A 6,021-nucleotide genomic window follows, 5' to 3' on the forward strand; every position below is an offset into this window, starting at 1 on the left:
CTCCCTCTCTCTCACACACACACATATACACACACACACAAACACACACACACACACATGCACACACGATTTATGTAGGGCTTAAGCTAAAAATGCCTGTAAGAAAATTTAATTTTTAAAGCCACTAAATTCCAATAAAAATTAATAAAAAAAGAAAATTTATTTTTAACTCTCTTTAGCACATATAAAATTTAAAAAATACTGTTGTTAATTCACATGAAACAGAAAGTTTCATTTATTCTCACTTCAATTCTAAGGCTACTTCTCCATCTCTATGGAAAAATAAATTTTACTGAAGGGAAAAAAGTTGGTCATTCTGCCAATACCTAGCAGTATAATCTAGGCATGTTCCTTAACTTCTGAGAGCCTCAGTTAACTTATCTGCAACAGAGGATCAATAGTACTTATCATAGAGGATTGTTTTGAGAATGAATCAAGACAGAACGTATTATTACACTATACGCATTTTAATAAGCTGCTGATGACATAATTGATTCTAGAACTGGATTGTGAGAATTGGAATTTAAAAAAGAAAAGGAATTTGGAAATTCTGACACATTGAATTCTTTTCACTATTTGTTTGCTAGAAATAGTTGTATCAAATGTGATAAAAACCATAAGGCTAGGTTTATGAAGTATACTTGGTTGATCTCTAAAAGGTACATTTACTTATTTCAAACCCTTGAACAAATAGGTTTATATGAGGTTGCATTTCTTGTATTGTATTCTTTGGGATATTGTGAGTTTCTTCTAGTATCTCCCTGTCAGGAGAACTGACTTGTTAACAAATTCCAGGGGCAGCTATGAAGATGAAAGCTGTCAGTACCTCCCATTAAGTTCCAAGCTTCATCTAGCATGGAGAATGTGCTAGTCTCTGTGATGGATGGTCCTTCCCAAATGCTGCATTTGAAATGGCTTTCTATTGTGAATGGTTAATCTTACTGAGTTCAAATTGAGACTTTCTCAGAATTCGCATATCATTTCAGTTTTGAAAGCTAATCCAACTTTAGCTAAGATATTTAGGACGCAATTTTTTAAATCATAGTTTTTATACTATTATGGAAGGTATTTGTATAAGACAGTATTTTCTCATTTTGCAGAAAAATTATTAATGTGATTTTAGATGAATGCTTTCTATTCAGTACTAGATCAGTGAATCCATTTTGAGGACAGTCGAAATAATATCAACAGTTGAAATAATGCCCCAAATTTGTGGAAATTTAATTTTCCATTTTACTTGATCATTGTAGGTGAGGGCTTCTTAATTGTTTTGGTTACCTTTGACATTAAAATAATTTCTGTAAAGAGTTTGATCTTTCAGGGAGATGGTCTTCATTTGAAATTGCATCAGTGGAATATTCCTCACACAAGATTGTGGAGTTTTTCTGTTGTGGCTATGGTTTAATGAATGGGAAACTTTTCAGATATTGGTCTGATTCTCTGCACCAGGTTGATGGAATTACAATCTTTGTCATCTGAATGAAATGAGTTCACCACTTGTGTCCTTTGGAACCTAACTGGTAGAAGGGTTGGGTGCAGCTTTGGCAGTGAGTGCCCTTCATAGGTGGATTCTTAATAGCCACCTAGAGGTCAGCTACTTCTCTATAGCATACAATAGATCTAGGATGTTCTAGATAATATTTGCCTAAAGTAGGTGGATGAAATGCTTGGACTTACTTGAGATGATCTCACAACCCTTGAGATTTAATAATAGATAGAAAAACATAATGATTAATGACTGGGGCTTTGGACTCAACAGATTTTGCTGCAAATCTTTCCTCTATTGCTCAGTCACTGAATGGCCTTGGGCAAATGTCTTACTGCTCTCCATCTCTGTTTTCATGTCTACAAAATAGAATTAATAATTCCTACATCTGAGTGTTTTTAGAATTATATAAATTCACACAAAGTACCTAGTAGAATTGTAGACTATATTGGCATGTGATAAACAGAAGTTTCTTTATGTATATATTTCCCTAGGTAAACTTTTTCCTCACTTAACAATCCTTTCCCTTTCCCCGCTATTATGGACTGCCAGAAAGAATGCTATTTGGTGTATAATAGAAAATCTTTCTCGGATTTTTCTCCTACAGAGAACAAAGAATACAGCAAAAGGACCTCTATTCTTGGGCCATCATTATCGTCAGTGTCTGACTGACGTGGAGCAAATACATGGCAACATTTGAATGCCCAGCTATTTCCTACAGCAGCAGTCAAGGTCAGAATGATACTATTGGCCATCAAAATGTGTAATCTGTTGGATCTTAAAGGACTTTAACTAGAAATTCTTCCCCTTCTCATATGCACCATCCTAAAGGCCAGTCTCAAAGCTTTTTAGTTTCTCTTTAGACTTTTATTTTTGGTCCAACACACTGTTAGTGTGCCTTTTGCCTTGAACTATTTGAGGTTCATTGTTTACTTTTTTCCTCTTTGGAGTGTATTTCAAGCATGTTTTTCTTAGTGGTCTTTTGTTAAACTTCTCAGAGGCCTTCAGGCTCTAAGACAACAATGAATTAGAATTTAATGTGTTATTATTTTTCTTTGCTGTATTTCCATCTTAGTATCTGAGATGGCTTCACCCAGGAGTGCCAAGGCTTTCAAACACCTGACTCTAAACCCACCACAACACTTCAAATGTCTCTCAGAATTTACAAAGACCCCTAAATGAACCAGCTGAATGATTTTTCCAATGTTTCAGAGTCTGAAACACAAAGCTTTTAACCCCTGAAAAATTGTACAGGGGAAACATAAGCGGAATGATAAATGTTGAATTTTCCTGGCAGAAAAAGGCAATTTGATAAATGATGCCTGCCCCTAGATTACTTGTATACCCCCCTCATTTTTTTATTTTAGTAAACTTTAACTTTCTCACCTTTCTTTCTTAAAAATAATTCTTATTTAATGTTTATCTCCACCGACATGTGACTCTAAAGAATGACCAATTTAAAAAAAATTATAAAAAATGATTATTATTTCCCTTCCAGATTATATATATTTAGTAGCCAACCTATCTGTGTTGAAGAGATATCTAAACTCAGTATGGTTTGGTACACTGGATACAGTCAGAGCAGAAACAGTATAGCTCATCCCTAAATTATTAGTTTATTTTTTAAAATTTTATTAATTTTTAAAATTAATAATTTTAAAATTTTATTAATTAATTTTCATTAATTTTATTTAAATTAATGCCCTTAGTAATGCTACATCTTGACTCAGTTTCTTGGATGGTGTACACTTATGACTGATCAATTACATCTTTGACACAATTTTTAAAACCTGTGCCTAAAATTCTGTTGATGGATTTATTCTGTGATGTTATACATTGATGAAAACAGAACAATGAGACCCAGAGTGTCCAGTTACCTCATTGGTTCCGGCAAGGCAGGAACTGCACTCATGGCCATGCACTGAGAGCACACCTTTTGCATACCAGTTGCACTGATGGATATTTTGGTTTCATTGTCAGGACTGTCAGACCGAAACTCTGATCATGAGTACCAAGAGGCCTTTCAGAGGTATGTTTATAAAATCCTTAGGAACTATTGGATGAAATGCATCTTTGGGTTCAACATATACATTTTACTAAAGAATCTACATCCACAAAATTGAATAGTTCACAACATAAGCAGTGTAGATTATGAATAAATCAATTTCATGTCATAATATTTTACGTTACAGAAAGTTACTCCATGCTGGAATATTGTAGCATGTTTGCATTATGGGACTTTCGAGTGGATAATTTTATGTGCTACAAAGTGGCTGAAGTTTTTTTTTTTTAAATGCTAAAAAAATCCCCTCAGATAAAAGTAGGAGGACAATTTGTTGTGATTGTGGCAGAAGGTGAGAGATTGAAATTAAAACAAAGCTTCCCTAATTGTAACTGATCTATTGGTGATGGGTGCAAGACAACTGTGATTAATTCTTTGCTCTCTTCTAGAACTGCTGCCTTCCTCACTTCTTGATTTTTAAATCTAGACCAAATGTTCTAATGAAGCTTCTTTTTTTTTTTTTAAAATGAAGCTTCTTTTTATAGTATATAACCATTGGCCTACAATCCATCTTACAAAGGAGTTTCTAAAGGCCTATAAATTACGACCATCAGTATTGGAATATTAGTTACTCAATCACCGAATTGGTTACCTTAAATGCCCTCCCCACCTTCCTAGTTATCTTGAGCTCCAAGTCTCAGTCTTTCTTGATAAAGAAATCTAAGTGATAATTTTAATTAAATTTTATACATTCAAATACTGCAGTAGGCAGAGTCAGAGGCCCAGAAACTAGGATTCTTAACAAAGAAATTTGCAAATAATGCTTAGTTTTGTTTAAGTTGATTTAGAGAGCAAAGAAGGGGAACTGTGATACTTGAAAACTGATGACATTCTTCTCATGAAGAATGGGGAAAACAACTGTGTGCTCCAAATAGTTATTTACTAAAGACTATTAGTTGACCTGTTATTTTTCTTCAATGGTTATACATTGCACTCTACTTTATAAATGAATAAAACACTTGAAGACATACATAGGATAAAAATCATTGCTCTCAGCTTTTACACCATTGTCTAGTCTATTTGAGCCTTTGTCCTCTACCTTCACATCAGTCTTTTGTGATCTGTGCCAGGTAAGTAAATTAATTGACTGAGTATAAATGTGTAAAGTTTTTCTACCACCTCTTGAAAACAATGAAACTGCAGAAGACAATAGAACTTGTAGCAATAGCAGTGAAATGGCTTACTGAAGTGAATTAATGGGTTGCACCAGATTTCATTGAGCTTTTTAACATATGTTCATCTATCCAGCTATCTATTTATCTATCTAATGTGTGTGTTTACACAGAATACATAAATGTTATGCAAAAAGTATATAGAAGCAGATGCCTTACAAAGATTAAATGTTATTTTTTATATGTCTCTAAAGTCTGTGCCTCATGTTAATACAATGGATTTTCAGATTTTTCCATTATTCCACTTCAAAGCATGCAATTATATTACCTTAATTGAAAGCACTGGTGTGTTTTCACCAAGGATGTTTATTTGTATTCTGACTACTGAGATATAAATATGGGACCATTTGCTATTTTTAGTTTTCTACTAACATGGATTTTTAAAAAACTTTTTGTCTTTATAAACAGACACATTGAGTTTATTGTCAGTTCAAAACTCTGAATTTGTAGTAGAATAATATAAAAAAAATCTTACTAGTTGTGGTACTGAAATGAATCTTTATCCAAGGGTTGTGATAATACAGAGCAGAAAGTATATCAGACAAATCCAGGGACTTGCTGACTTATTATTATGATAAATCCAACTGGCATGGATTTTATCTAACAAGCTTTGGTATCCATTAGACCAGAATATTCTTAAATATTTGGTTATCTCTGATCAGTTTGGTCAGCATGGGTTTAAAATACCTTTTGATAGTCACATGCTGTTAGTGAAAATACAGTTTCCTCCGAAACTTTTTGAGGATATAATCTCTCCAGGGATTTTAGTGGAACAACATTTTCATCTTGTCAGGTAATATCAGTATCAAATTATACTAATTCTCACCAAATAGGAATTACAGACTTTTCTTTAACCCTGTGTATGACAGCAGGGCTCTTAATCCAGGCTGCATAGATTCTGCCTTTCCTTACATCTGCGGCTTCAGTGAGATGAATTAATCAGCTAATCTGAAATTGTCTATGCCTTAGACTGAAGTAAATATCAATTCTGGAAATGATTTAGCACTTTTAGCACTGTGTTCCAGGTACCACTTCAGGCACTTTACATCTATAAACTCATTTAATCTTTGTAACACACATGACGTACATTTTATTAGTTTTCTCATTTTATAATTGAGAAAACCAAGGCAAAGGGAAGTGAAGGTACTGTGTGCTCTTATAACACTGAGGCTACTGTTCTTTAATTAACAAAAATATCACCACAAATAATTAATATATATTGAGTATTCATTAAGAGAAAATCATAGTACCAACATTTCATTTACTTTTTCACAAATTCTTTCTTCAACGCTAAGTAAATA

The 6,021-nt window shown here is 33.4% G+C and overlaps 1 long non-coding RNA gene across 1 annotated transcript in view; it reads left to right on the forward strand.

Moving 5' to 3' along the window:
• The window catches only part of LOC307191019, an 80,938-nt gene extending 76,968 nt beyond the window's left edge, over window positions 1-3,970 (forward strand). Inside the window, exons 3-4 of the long non-coding RNA XR_013829577.1 lie at window positions 2,094-2,218; window positions 3,467-3,970. This is a non-coding gene — a long non-coding RNA (uncharacterized lncRNA). The remainder of the gene's footprint in view (window positions 1-2,093; window positions 2,219-3,466) is intronic.
• The last annotated feature ends 2,051 nt before the right edge of the window (window positions 3,971-6,021 follow it).

This window comes from Stenella coeruleoalba (assembly GCF_951394435.1).
Source record: "Stenella coeruleoalba genome assembly, chromosome: 1".
Classification (NCBI taxonomy): Eukaryota; Metazoa; Chordata; class Mammalia; order Artiodactyla; family Delphinidae; genus Stenella; species Stenella coeruleoalba.